Here is a 15,238-nt window from a genome sequence, read left to right as displayed (position 1 = left end):
AGTTGGAACAAGCTTGAACGAGCAGAGCTCTCGATGGGCGGTCTTAGGAGATCGGCTAGAACTGTACAGTACTAGACGAAAATGTTTAGCAATTTCTTGAAACAAAAATGTATATAAATTAACAATAGAAAACAAAGCAAAAGTTTTATAGGTGTGTAGAGCATTAAGTTAATTCGCTTGTTATTATTTTTGACTAAATATGCTTTTAAATAAAGCATATTCTTAAATTTTAACAAGGCAGTTTAAATAATTTTGCAAGTGGTACCGTACACTTTTGCCTAGCTCTCACTCGATGATCGGTAAAGAAATGAGCTACGCAGACAAATATGACAGATTTTAAGAAATTGCTAAACATTTTCGTTTAGTACTGTACATTTCTAGCCTATCTCCCAAGACTGCCCATCGAGAGCTCTACTCGTACAAGCTTGTTCCAACTATTTCTGTCTTGCTAACGGCTAGTGTGTATTCTTTCTATCTTCGCGCAGATTTCTTTAAGGTCACAATTCAAACAAATTGAAATGGGCTGTAAATACAATAGATTTCGGGTATAACGACGACGACGAAACCACTGTAATTTCGTCGTTATATCCGGGAGTCGTTACAGGCAAAGGTAAAGAGATACAGACACGTATGTATAGTTTTCACCATTTTTCAATTTAATTCAATTCAAACGATTTAATAGTAAATGTGCATCTAGGAGTCATACTTATTCAAAAGTTTACTAAATACAGTTGCTACTCACAATATCACTTTGTAACTGAAACATTTTAACGCACACACTTACCTACCCAGCATCTATACGCAAACGGTATAAGACGCCACACTTGTTGATCATCTGTATGGATGTAAGCAAAAGATAAGAAAGCTCTTTGTAAAAGAGCATACGTAGTCCTAAAATGTAGCACTGTACTACAGATGGCGTTTACAGAGCCATTTATCGTATTTTCTAAAACGAGCTGTTAAGGCAGCAGGTAAAAGTTGGTCTGTGTGGACTACACCGGAAGGTCTGTGTTCTGTCGGAGCTGCCTGCGACGTGCTGATGAGATCAAAAAAGATCGAAATCGCGATCCGCGTCTGGCAGTTTCGACAGAATACAGACCACTTCGAATTATTTTAAAGCTCTTTGTGTCAATGGCGGCCGGCTCCGGTCGCTATATCTGATTGGGATTACTACTGATTTGTTACAAATGATTAATTAAAAACTGTTGCTACCACCGAACTAAGCGTTACATCCGAAGTCGCTATAGCCACATGAATTTTCTACTAAAGTATGCTTTAAATTCAAGGGACTTAAATTTAACTATAGAGGTCGTAATAAATGAAATCCACTGTATTTACAAATATTGATAGAAGCATAAGTTAAATTCGCATTTAAGAGAGTGCATCTGCATTCGAAAACGGGTTTGCTTTATTAATATCCTACGTCAAGACATTATTGCAATAAATTTTGCCATTTCTAATACATAATCAGTAGGTATCCTTGAAGAAGGATAGAAAGGCAAACGAATTTCGGGATCATTCTACAACATTTTCCTAATTTTAATACATAATGAGCAAGGGAGAAGAGATGAAGGGGGTACGAAAAGCTCCCTCTGATGAGGGGAGATAAGGAAACATCCCATTTTTGGGTTTGCCCTTCCTACCTTTAAGAATATTAGTAGCACATCTATACATATAAAACCCAACGCGTGGAATGTTTACTTGCTCGAGGATCAAGTGCAAATACGCAAATTGCTGGTAGGTATATTGCCTCATGTTTTTCTTTTCTTTCTTATTTTCGGTACGCTCCGGCGAAGTATTATACATCTCTCACTTCCTGAACGCGCTTGTAAATTAAAAAACTTAGCGGAAGGAGAAGTTGTTCGGTAGAAAATTACCGTGGGGAATCGTGGCGAGTTTTTATCAAATTCATCCGGAGAGTTTTGCGTTGTAGTTAAGTGTAACATCGCAGTACAAGATTCGCGTTCCTGTTTGTTGTTTAGCAATTTTACTTCATTCTTTTGCTGTTAGTAAATTAATAGCAAAACAACCGCGTTCGCCTCGGACGATTCCACACTATGTAGCTCGCTTAACGGCATCATTAAATATTACTTACGCTCTACTCTTTTGTTTAGACCAGCACAGCAGCTTGTCAGTAACTACCTTATGAACAATACAAAATCATTAATAAGTATTGATGAAAAACAAAAAGTTTAAACCAAGAACATGACTTATTATTCAAAATTTTTGCGCCCTTAACATTCGCGCCCTCTTTAGAGTGAATCCCTGAATCTGACCTTAACTGATTCTAAGAATAATAATTAATAAGCAGTTGAAGATGAAGGCGAAAATTCTAAAACATGCAGAACAAGAAGTTAAAGATCGTACGTTTAAGCTAGTTAGACACATTTACGAGACGGGAAAAGTCCCAGAGGATTATAAAAGGAACGTTGTAGAAACCATATTTAAAGAGAGGCGATGATAGGTGTGAGATATTCAGAACAATTAGCTTAACTTCCCATGCGTCAAAAATCTTGAACAGATTTTTACAGAGGAGGATGGAAAAAAGGGCGGAAGATCTATTAGGGGCAAAAGATTAGTATGCTTAGATAACAGTATTACCATCTAGCAAAAAGGAGTTAGAGATAGCTTTAAATACAATGGAAGCAGAATTGACAAAACAATATTGTATGAAAATAAATAAAAGTTAAACAAAAATACTGGTATGCAAGGGAAGAAAAAGTAGGGAAAGAGCGAATATAAAGATAGGAGACGAAAAATTAGAAGAAGTGGCTGATTTTAAGTATCTATAAAGTTAGATAAGTCAGGACGGAAGGAGTAGTAGGGATATAAAGCAGAGAATAGCCCAGGGTCGGCTCGCCTTCAAATGAAGAAATGAAGAGGTATTAGAAAGAATAGGAGAACGGAGGACTCTATGGAAATAGGCGAGACAGGTTGGTAGGACACTTTCTCAGGCATGAATGTCTAGTCAGAGAGATATTAGAAGCAGAAACGGGAGTTAGGAGGAGTACAAGTAGACCTAGATTAGATTATTATTCGCAATAATGCGAAGATTAGCTCAGAATAGGAAGAGTGAAGGTGCGTGTCCGACCAGTCTTAGGACTGACGATCTTATGATGATGATGATGAGAATGAAGGTTTATTTTATTAGAAAATCAACACCAACGTTTCGCCTATTAGTTTTTAGGCTTTTCAACTCCTAATTGATTCTAGTTAATCAATCCCTTACTTAATGTTCCTTACAACTGCAATAATTTGAGACAACCTCCGACGAAATCGGATGGCTCTTGAATTTTCACAAAAATCGACAGACGTTATCACTTTTAGAACTGAAGGTGCAAAACTTGCTTAGAACATTCTCTCTCCCTCATTACGCATGTTTACAGAGTGCCCCATGAATAATGGTGCAGACAACCATTTATCAAATTTTTAAAAATTCCTTACTTTTTGAATTGTGTTTTAGTATTTACACTCTGAAGTAACATATGTCGTCTTGATATCGACAAACTGATTTCCTTTCTGTTAGTGAGGTAACCTCATGCCCAACCTACTCAATTACTGACACTGATGCTTAATAAAAATTTAAACTGAAAATGACTTGGTACTCAAAAATTGTTAAAGTAGGTATTGAGATATTCATTTGCAGATGCTTTTTATTAGCAACGTTCTTTATTTAATTCAAAATACGGGGATGAAGGAATGACTTTTGTAAAAACCCATTTCCTTTGAATTTTTTATATGGACTTGACAAAAGATTTACCGTGAATGAAGTAGTTGATTAAAATTTTTATTCATTTAATTCCCTTCAATTAGATCGAAACAATGGGATTGGAGTACGCGCATGAATGGCCTTTAAAACAGAGGAGAACTCGTCGACTCGACGGGCGTTTACAGGGCAAAATCACGCGTAGTGTCATTTCGGGCCGTCCAGGTGCAAATGTCGCAACAAAGGGTCCGTTTTAATTGTTATTGGAGAGACCGAAAATGTCGACATCATTTAACTGACTGCGATTGTCCCTATCAACGTGACACAGGGACTCAATTCATGTGCGCTCAATGATGAATGCCGTTAATTAAATCCTTTAAATTTAATTTCCATAAAATAAGTCCACCCGGTCATGAGCTGTAAATTCATCCCGCACCCGCACGTGCTTACTCGTCGCTGTTATTCGTCGTTATTTTGTACTTATATTTTGAAATTATTTTGTCAAAAATAGCCAGATTAGATTAAGAATAATATTTGTTTTTGAGGTCAGAATGGACCTAAAACGTCCCGTATAAGTCTTTTTAAGAAAAAATCATCATTTTTTTTCACTTCGTTTTAGCGCAGAGTACTTCCTTACAATCATTTGTTATGAAGACATCCGCGTTCGAATGATAAGGAAGATTGAGTAAATAGAATGATTTTATCTAAACTAAACGTGAAAGGGAATTCCTTAACTGGAAGGCAGTAATATCTAATCAAAACTTACCAACTTCCTCCTTTGATGGAGATATGTTCAGGATTATAAGGATACAGGAGGAAAAGGCAACACAAACGAAGTGAGTGTTATTGTTCGAGTCCTATTCATCAATTCGTTTCATCCAAAATTCAGTTTCTTTTAATGTCTACATTTTTTTATATAATAGTTTCTTTCAGAATCAAAATCTTTGTTTCAATTTCAAGAAGAGTTTTTTTTGTGCCTATGGGTAAAAATAGTCTTATGGGTGGCACTGTAATAGTAATAACTCTAAAGATTAAATGTGTACACAAATTAATCAGGGTTGACAACCAAAAGGCTGTCATAAAGTCATGTTTTGTGATATGCAGGTCCAACGAGACTCAAAGCGTTTAATTTTATTGCCCCATAAATGTTTAAACTTTCACTCTGAAATGGGTTAGATGGTGAAATCTTAGACTATTACTTTTACCAGAGTCATCCCCTTTGTATTGACCAATGAAGCTTGTTATCCATAATATTTAGAAAGGGACTTCTACACTCCACCCCCTTTATTAACATATTCAAAGTTAATTTAAGTTGTAGTTTTTCGTTTCTAAGATATCTCACATAACTCAAAGACAGTTTACAAGATAGCCTAAGCTGGTTTCAAACAAACGGGTTCGATGTACATAGTCCATATTGTAAATTAAAGTGTACAGTAGATGTAAGTGTAATACAAAATTCAAAAGCAAATTAAACGTCTATACAAAGTAGAAAGAGGAGACTGTGGTAAATATTAATTAAAAATTAAAAGGAAGACTCGCCCCTAATGTGCGCGCCAGTCTCGCGTTGATAATGCCCACGGATGAAGTGGGAGAAACACACGTGTCCGGTCAAATAAAGTTTTTTTGTGGTAATTAGGGGTGAGTTTAATTAAACATCTATACGTTCTTAATCTCAATAACAAATAGAACCGCTAATTAGTTTTAGTAGTGCCGCTTTATTCTGCACTACTAATAGTTTTAGCAACAGGATATATTGCCTGATACAAGGCTTTACAAGGCTAACCTCATCCGTACAGTTACCATGGTCATGCCTTTGCTTCCGTTTGATAGTGAGCATGGCAGTTGTCTGCATTATTGTATACTTTTGCCGATTTTGGTCTCAAATCGCCGACAAACCCCATTATAAAAATGTAATTAGAATGGAATTAAAAGGTATTTTCTAAGGGGATGGAAATTGTTCCGAATTAGCGTTACATTACAATAACCCAGTAGGAAGCTACATATGCAATATTCGACGTACTTTACGAAGTTTTGGAGAAGTTCACTTTGTCGAAGTGACTAAATCTAACGAAATGTCTTGGTGGAGTATTTTGCCGTTCGTATTATTCGTACGTGTCCTGTCGGAATCGCGCCAGTAACCGATCGCAAATCATCCGCGACTCGACGGTGGCGTTCGGATGGAATAAGAGGACCGGGAGGTGAAAGGGGTCGATTGGTCTAAGCTTGAAGTCGCCGCTGCTCCGTCGCCCGTGTCCCGGTCGTAAAACACACCCCTGCTTTTATCGGGCTAGTTATTAAACTGACCGTAACATTTTGCACACACACGCGCATACATATAACTAATACTTATACATACACGTCCGTATAGAAGTATCAAACTTACGGTTGAACAACTTGCAAAGTGACCTCCCGTTTCTCCACCTCCTTTTCGTTTCCTTCAGTATCTCTACCACGTAATTTATGCGGCGAATATGTGATTTGAATTGTATATTTCAACCCCTGTGGAAGTAGACGGTATCATCTCTTGCACGATTTTCGCAGTTATACATTAGACCAGATAGACCCAGTTGGTAGGTGCATACAGACAGAAGGCTTCCAAAGTGGCTTTCATTTACCCTTTGGTTTATTGGAACGTAATTAAATCTTAAGCTCTTATAGCGAATTTTAAGAAAATTCAGACACTGATGTGGCTACTGCTACTGCTTGGAGACAAAATATATTTATTTTTATTTATTTACTACCTTAATTTCTATATATTGAAGGAGTAGGGGAGACTGAGGATAGTTGACTACAGGGGTAGGTAGACTAACTACCGAAAACTCTTCGACAGTGTATGAACTATGTCATCTGATCATAACCAAGCATTACATTTCGCGTCCCGCTCAGTTGTCTGAAGCGTCACATCGCGGTAGTGCGTTGTTTTCGAACACTGACATGTTTTTCATATTTCAATTACATAAGTAATATTTTGATAAATTGTATTTTTTGATCTGATGCCTACTCGTTTTATGTAACTCATTTTTCTATTAGTCCTAGCATTTAATGAGGGCACATTTATCATATTTCATATCTTATTTTTCAAGTCAACGGCAGTGTTTAGGCTACCCATGCGATCAAAATTAAAAATGGCGTCTGGGGTTGGTAGACCAATTTTTTTCGGGGCTGGTTGAATAATTATTCAACCAACCCCAATAAAATATGTAGCTGAAAACAACACATAAATTAACTTTTCATTGGACTTTTAAATCGTTACGTGGCCAAATTAAAAATTAATAGAATTAGAACAGAATCCGAAATTGACGAGAGCAGAATTAACCCTGGACACAGAGGAAACTTTAGCCAGTTTATTTTTTGACAAAAGGTTCAATTATATTAACAAAATGTGTAATTATTTGCTCCTTCTCATGATTTGACTCTTACTGGTACATGAGTCAACTTACCCTGGGCATATAGTCTACCTACCCCGGGCCAGGGGTAGATTGACTAAGATTTAATATTTTGTAAAATGCATTAAATCATCACTATTATACTAAACTAAGAACTAAATATTACATATTTTTATTATGTTAATATATTTTCTATCAATTAACATGCTTTTCTTGTCTATATACATTAAAACACAAAAAATATGAACTATTCAGTAAAAAACTAGTCAACTATCCCCGGTCTCCCCTACTTGAACTAATACATCGCATATGATATTTCTTCTGCTTACTTCTTAATCTTCATGACATCTATAATCTATGACTAAGAAGACTACAGAGGAGCAGGAATTATACATAGGACGTGTACAATATGGGCGCCAGCAAAAGAGTTACAACGTTGTGCTCGGTAAGTCGCTGCGCAGAAAGGTAGTGCGCATTCGAATGACGCTGAAGCTTGGACGTTTACGACTTGTATTTAACACCGGACAAAATAGAAATTGACACGCAGACGCTCACTGCGCAGGGACTTTTGCATTTTCCCTTTTTTACTCATGGGTTAAGTTTTTTCTCCAATCTGTAGAGTTCTTGTTCGTAACTATCTTACGCAATCGTCAATTTATCAATTGAAATTGCTTCAATAACAAATCATCTGACTATTCTATTTGTCTATAGAAAAACTCTAAATAGTTTATTGAAACTCTCTGAAAAGGTTGCCCTCTTTCAACTTTCCACGTGTACAGAGAGGTGTATTTCCGTGCCAGAATAAAAAAAAAACAACCATTCTGCATATACATACTTTTGAAGTGTCCGTTTGAAGTATCGTTTTCGGAAGCCGTTTTGCCTGCCTCTCGATTCCTCATACCGTTCCGAATCGAGTATCAAACACAAGCAATTTCCGCCTTGAATTTCCAGACATCTATGTGTGTTGATTCGCTTGTGCAAATGTATCCATGTATGCATTTATTTGCGCTTTAAGGCATCAGATTCCATTCAGTTTAGCTAACACGTGCCAGCACACTAACATACATGAACGAACCCGTATAAAAACTCGGTCGGTCCGATTCTGATACATTTCCATTCAGGATGCAAAGACTTGGTCGCAAAAACTCCGCAGCGTATGACTGTATCTTGTACATCAAATGGAATAGTTCTTTGACGGATATGTTATGCTTGTATGAGCTGTAAAGATCTTTAGGAGTTATAGCAAAAGTTAAGTTCTTGGCGAACTTCTTGTTTATTTCTCCTATAACTTTTCCAGGTATACTACCACGTTTCGAGAGTATCAATATTGAAAAAAGTTTTTTGTTTCTATTACAGTACAAAGTTGATAGGTACTTTAAACATCCATAACCAATATAACCATAAAAAATTCTAACAGCCTCATAATTAGTATCTACTTTTCCGTGATCGCCCGAATTATTAACAAAATTAAATGGAAAATTATCAATTCAAAAAAGGAAATCGTCTTTAATTAACATTAATCGTAAAAGGGGGTCTCGTTCTATTTAAGAAGAATCTGTGTGAATGCATTCATTTTTATATCACATAAGTGTTATTACAATACTAATCATCGTTATTAGTGGTAACTACTTCTTCCATTTCTTTTAAATTTCCATAAACGTACTAACTACATAAATCACTTAAAAACAATTGTGTAGGTTGTTTACCAGAGCAGAATGAGAATATTTCTGTAACCTACATATATCTGGGGCATCTTTCAACATAAGAGATATTAGACACATTTTTGGTCCTTCGAGCCGGATATTTTTTTGCGTCATTAGAATAACAAATAAACTAAAACCATCTGTACGACAACTCCGTGAGACATATTGGGTAGCGTTTGCATACGTAGTGTCCAATATAAAGAAATTACTACATACCATGTACTACTGTGCAAGTTATTAATCAGAGCAGAAATTACACTCAGATTATTCCTTTAATAGTCTAAGATACAATTTACATAAGGACAATTCGTGAAATTATAATTTCCCTCAAATTTTCAACTATCAAATGATAGGTCCTCAATGATTCAAATGTTAACTACTTGGGAATGAGGCGAAAATGACTTCTGCGTTCTGAAATATATTTTTCTATTTTCTCCCTTCTTGTTTTAGTAAGTTATTCAAATCATACCGAGCATGTTCTATTACCAAATATAAGCCAGTTGCCTATCTCATATGTCACCATAGGAGTTTTCACGCTTGTTGTCACTTGAACGGACAACAGGAAATGAAAGCGCTATTGCAACAGCAGACCACAATTTCTCACACGACACTGCTCTTTGTTATATAAGCGAACAAACGTCCCGGGAATTTATACGGTTGTTCTTGTCCCTAATAATAATGCAAAATTGTTCTCGACGTTCAAGCGAGCAGCGCAATTGTCATTACGTGGCAGTTAACATTACTATGAGGGTAAAGACAGTAACTCACGTCGATGTCTTCGTTTCTGCAATAGTGTGAAAGAGAAAAATATATAAAAGTATAACTGTAAAGGATATAGCAAAATTGAATTATTTTAATGTAAATTATGTAACATATTAACAAATCTAACAGCTGCCACACAAATGTATGCCTCAAAAATTGACATATCAGTCAAGAAATGCGTTATTCGACCATAATACAGAAAAGATACATATTTTAATTAGCAGATTTAAACGTGTATATATAGACCGGAGGGAGAAAGTAAAATAGGGAGGATGAAGGATATGGCAATATTGAATGGCTTTATTCGTGGTTTTATCCAAATTTTCAGGTCCTGTCACTTTTAACCTAACATATTTGACAGCCATCACAAATCGTTCTAAAAACATTTGAATCGGTAACAGACATTCGCCTGTCAACAGAGCCTGCTTAGTTTTTAAATAACAGGGTATCATGTTCTGATGTCTGGCTGATTTAGACGAGTGAAAGAGAAAAATTTGATACAAAAAAAGGGCAGATATTTGTACTATATCTATGTATACGCAGTAAACAACGTTTTAAAATAAAATCACCAAATCATCATCATAGGATCGACAGTTTTAAAACTGCTACAACACGCACCTCCACTCTTTCCTATCCTGAGCCAATCTTCACATTTCCCTAAAACTAGAACATCCCACAAACCTAACCCGTACAGTGCTCTCAAACATACACCTTAAACAATCTTCTTAGAAATTCTAAATTAACCGTTTGCCAGTGACTTCTGTAGGTTAAAGGCGACTCGACCCTGCTCCATCCTTTTCTCTTATATCTCTACTGCTCCATTCATCCTGAATTATCTGACTTCCTAAATACCTCTCCTAATTTTTCGTCATCTATCTTTATATTTACTTTTTGCATCTGCAAGTCTAAGCATACTAATCTATCCTTAATATAAGATTTTCCTGCTTTTAATGATATTAGTCGCGTCTTGGGTAAGTATATAGAAAATAAAATAACAGTTTCTATTCATTGCAGTCATTGCGTTTAGGAAATGTAACAAGATTGGATTAGAGTTAAATTTAATTTAATGCTGGGCAAAGTGATTTTCCTTAACCCTACCATAATTTTACTCACAATCAGAAGCACTAAAACTGCTGGAAAATTATTTTACTGTAGTATATGCTTGAATTTATCCTCGTTCAAATTAAATATCCTTATCCTCAGAGCAGACTGAAATTAAACTAGAATAACATACTTCACGTTACATTAGTGAATAGTTGTACGGTTTTCTAACGGTCGAAAAGGAATAAAATTTTCTAATTTTCTTTAATGCGTTAAAACATCACAAACGAATAACTGAATGTTAAATTTTATTATGCAGCATTAAAAACTACTAGTGAAATTGAATTTACTTTGCGTACTCTGAATTTTTGAAAATTACTCTTTTATTTCAATTACAATGCGCGTTTGTATTAATCCAATTATCTTTTCAATTCAGATAATGTTAAAATTAGTTTTTAGAGGTACTCATACTAATTTGATTATATTTGAATATATTATAATTTATTTTATTAATATACTGTTTGGATGATTATTGTCTTCATTAATTATTTTAAATTGTGTAGATATGATGCATAAAAACAGTTTTACATACACCACTGACCTCTAGTTTAATAACAAAACAATAATAGAATATAGAAAAAGCAGACTTCATTAAAAATCTATATGCCTACCTATAATAGTAATTCAGCATTCTACATTCATTAAACAAGACTGCGGAACGATCGGTCGCATGTTTTTAGAGAAATAAAAGCTGCAAGTCACTATATGTTGACAAAAATATAAAAACATCGAACTAAAACGTATCTAGTTTCTTAATATTTCGGTATAGTTACTATACCTAAAAATCTAAAAGCTTCAACTATTCCTATTCTTATATAACAAAAACATATAACTTGGAATGAAAATAAAAATACAGCTTTAAAAATATGTAAAAACTTGTCGAAGAAGCATTGTTATAACACAATGATGAAAAATCAACCAATAATTCATCGAAAATCGAGCCGCGATGGGAAAATTATATTGTTAGAAAAGTAGAGAAAAAACGACCTGTCTAACGCAAAAACCGAACGAAAAACAGAACAGAACGAAAGAAGCTGTTAAACTTTAGACTCTTGAAGGGAACTGGAAAAATTTTATTTATGGCACAAGTTTTATTGCAACTTGCTGCCAAAAAGACCTAAAATATATTATATAAATTGCTGCAACAGAGCGCCTTCAGCCGTTTTATAGGCATGAAGGATCCATCTGTTATTTTTTCTTTCACCTTTTAGAGACTTAGACGAACATCAGTACTCGATTTTTTTTATTTTTAAATCCAGTTCATCGATTAGATACATATAAAAACTATAATAGATGCGAATGGATAAAATCTGCGACTACGTAATTCCATATATTGCCAAAATAAAGAAAAATAAACTCTATTCTTAGTTTCATATATGAATAATGACAACGTTACTTTTAGCTTTTTAATACTTTTCTTAATGTGACCCACTAAATCGGCTAAACTTATCTTGATCTCATATTTTCAAAACACAAGGTCCAAAGTTTCATTAAGCTAGGGACTTGATATGAAAATAGTGTGGAGCGCTACTAGTTCAGAAAATAGAACTCCATCATATTAAGCTAACCTAGTTGGAGATGCTATATTTATTATTCAAATTTAAACCATTTATTTGGGTTATAAACCTAATAACATCACCTGTTGATTTTTATAATTGTATTTTGTAGCCTTTATATTACTTCATTAGAATAAAAGAATCAAAACAAATATTTTACTTGTAAAATCAATAAACAATAGTGAGCAATATGCGTTACCTTTTGTTATTGTTCTAAGTAACTTTCTCACTTCAACGTATTTTTTGACATGACAACGTCTTATAATTCGATGCACGCACGAAAAAACATGACTCATGCGGCGTTACCTCACTCTGAGTCGTTCCATTTAAGGCTTGAAGTGCAAGCGAGAGCGCGGAACGAGCGACAAAGAGGCACAATCGACCTCCGCGTTCGGTAGCGTTCGACATTTGCTCTCTCCTACTTGAGTGAGCGATGCGTCCGCGTGGACAGCAATACATTTCCATTTACCTCCTTCTCTATATCCATACAAAATATCTATCAAACAAATAAAATTAAAATTTTCTTTGAAAAAATGAAACCATTCCATCACTATTTTCTTATGACGTTTTCACGTTCAACTATCGTCAATAAACCGACTTTACAGGCAACCGATTTTTTCATTGGTTTGAGCATTCCATAAAAACAGCCGCTCAAACTCTTGTAATTTTTGAATGATGCACAACTTTTCTTGTACTCATCACTATACACATACAAAAGAGATACTCTATAAAGCTCTAAATGCGAGCATGTCATCAGAAAAAGCATTTACTTTTCAATTGATTAAAAATTCCTTTTCGATTTAACAGTGGCTCGGCTTTTATCTGAATGTACGGTAATAAAATAAGCGAGACTAAAGCCCGTATCAATCAGAACAAGTAAAGTAAACTTCCGATGCTGCGGTCTCTAACTTTTGCCGATTTTGTTTTACAGGCTAAGGGACGAGTTTAGACACATGCGGACGAGTTTGTGTTTCTTTCAAGGGAATGTATAGCATGTTCGGAATGCCAAACAGTCGTTGTTTCCCATTTGAACTGTCGAACTCGCTTTTTATACGGGAGATGGCAGAGGGGTTGGTTTGGCACCATCGATGGCGACGGTGACCTTTCTCGACTGATCCGCCATGCCGATTTTCAAATTGGGTTATTCGCTATGTTAGTACAAAAGATGTGAATATTTTGCCCTTTTGCTCGTACCATAAAGTCTCCCGTGAGATCGGGGCAGCCTGAACGAGAAAGGAGTCGATGCGGAAGGTAAAATCCGGTCTTGAATAAAGTAGCGATTCTCAGTAACATATTTTGCAATTTATGTTCGCAATCTCGTAATTGATCAATATTTACGCGAGTAGCAGTATATGAGCAACGACTATGGACGAAATGCACCTGATTTTAAGAAATCCTCCGTCTATTTAAAGATTAGCATTAATGTAATGGTATTATAAGTGAAGCCAAAATTAGCCTTTAACTTAAGTAAAAATCAAATTTGGATGGATAGGTATCGTCGCCAGTGGTGCACACCACTTACTGTAGCAGCAAATATAGAGACAGAAACAATTTGTAGGGATAATAAAGATAATATTGTAGTAACCCTTTTTCCTGCAGATTGTTTGAATTTCTATTGCAACGTTAAAGAACACAAACTTACTGCAAACTTTTCTTCTATCTTGTACGTTTATGTTGTATTCAAATAAAGGCAATATACCGCCATCTGGTTGGCATTTCTTGCTACTGAGGTATTTCAAATGTTAGGCAAGGCTTAACTGATTCGACGTACGTGAGTGAAGCGTTTGTATGTACCTATGCGGTAACAAAAAATCTCTTCGAAGTTGCATTGTAAAATTAGCAGACAAAAATATAAACCAGGGGATAATTAGGCGCAAATTAACCGTGATCCATAGCCTGTCAGGTTAATTTAAAGCTACCTATCCCATGTTTTATATTTTTTCCATGTCAATTTCAAAGAGAATTATTGTTACTGCAAACATACAAACGTTTGACTTAGAATTATAAGAAATACTACTCTAACTTGCAAATAATATCAGACAGTGTTCTGACAAAGTTACGATTCTGTTGAAATATGATGCAGAGTCGGGCCGCCAAATCGCACGGTACAAATTCATTTGTAACGTCGGCTACATGAAAATTAGGATGTTGAGGAGGTTTTGGAGCAGCACCGAAGTTCAGATGCTGAACATACATGTAGCTATACATGGCACCCAACATACGGCCCGATTACTACCCATTTAGCGATTAAAGGGCCTGTACTGTACAAAGTGCGAGTTTAGGGAATTACAGCACTTTATGTTTATCAACAAGTACACACACTCCAACCTCCAACGGGAAGGAAATACAAAATTTATGCACATGTAAAAGGTTATAAATGTAGCCATAAAAAAAGGTAACAGGAGAGGGTTGATTCCAACCGATTGGATACAGCTCTCTTATGAAAAATGTCAAAAGTAATAACAAAACCAGTAAAACACTTACCACAGTAGCCACGTCGAAAGGTTGAGGGTATCATCTTCACACTGAGCGGCTTATTTTAACTGTAAATAAGAAAAGAAACTAGATATAACGAAGTATTCATACAAAAATAAATACTGAAACATTAATATTGTAGCGAGCACGAGTGTGTTTGTGTGCGATCGGGCACACGTGTGTGTGAACGGCTTATCGATTCGCCGACTAGCCGTGGGCGCTTTTCTTCATGTGCGCCGTATTTGTAAAGGTGTGTGTCGTACCTGAGTTCTGGGAAAGCAGTTAAACAGTTCAAAAAAAAAATAAACTATCCGGATGTTTCCAGAAGGATTCAGAAAGTAAACAAAAGAGTATTTAAAGGAAGAAACGATCGCCGAGGAGTAGTAGAAATAATTTGACAGTGATAGAACTGAAATAAATAGCGCAGTAATAAATAAATTTAAATAAAAAATAAATTTAATAGTGTTTGTAAGTTCTTTAATAATTAGTGTAAATAAACCCACGAACATTACAATATCAAGTCTAAAAATGAAACAGTTCAATATTTTA

The 15,238-nt window shown here is 35.4% G+C and overlaps 1 long non-coding RNA gene across 1 annotated transcript in view; it reads right to left on the bottom strand.

Annotated features, from left to right (window-relative positions):
- Positions 1-14,758, bottom strand: part of LOC108735134 — a 478,298-nt gene extending 463,540 nt beyond the window's left edge. Inside the window, exon 1 of the long non-coding RNA XR_003231814.1 lies at positions 14,699-14,758. This is a non-coding gene — a long non-coding RNA (uncharacterized LOC108735134). The remainder of the gene's footprint in view (positions 1-14,698) is intronic.
- Between the last annotated feature and the right edge of the window lie 480 nt (positions 14,759-15,238).

Source organism: Agrilus planipennis, unplaced genomic scaffold (assembly GCF_000699045.2).
Source record: "Agrilus planipennis isolate EAB-ADULT unplaced genomic scaffold, Apla_2.0 scaffold34, whole genome shotgun sequence".
Taxonomy (NCBI): domain Eukaryota; kingdom Metazoa; phylum Arthropoda; class Insecta; order Coleoptera; family Buprestidae; genus Agrilus; species Agrilus planipennis.
Note: the sequence above shows the minus strand (reverse complement) of the source record. Positions and strands in the feature narration are given on the sequence as shown.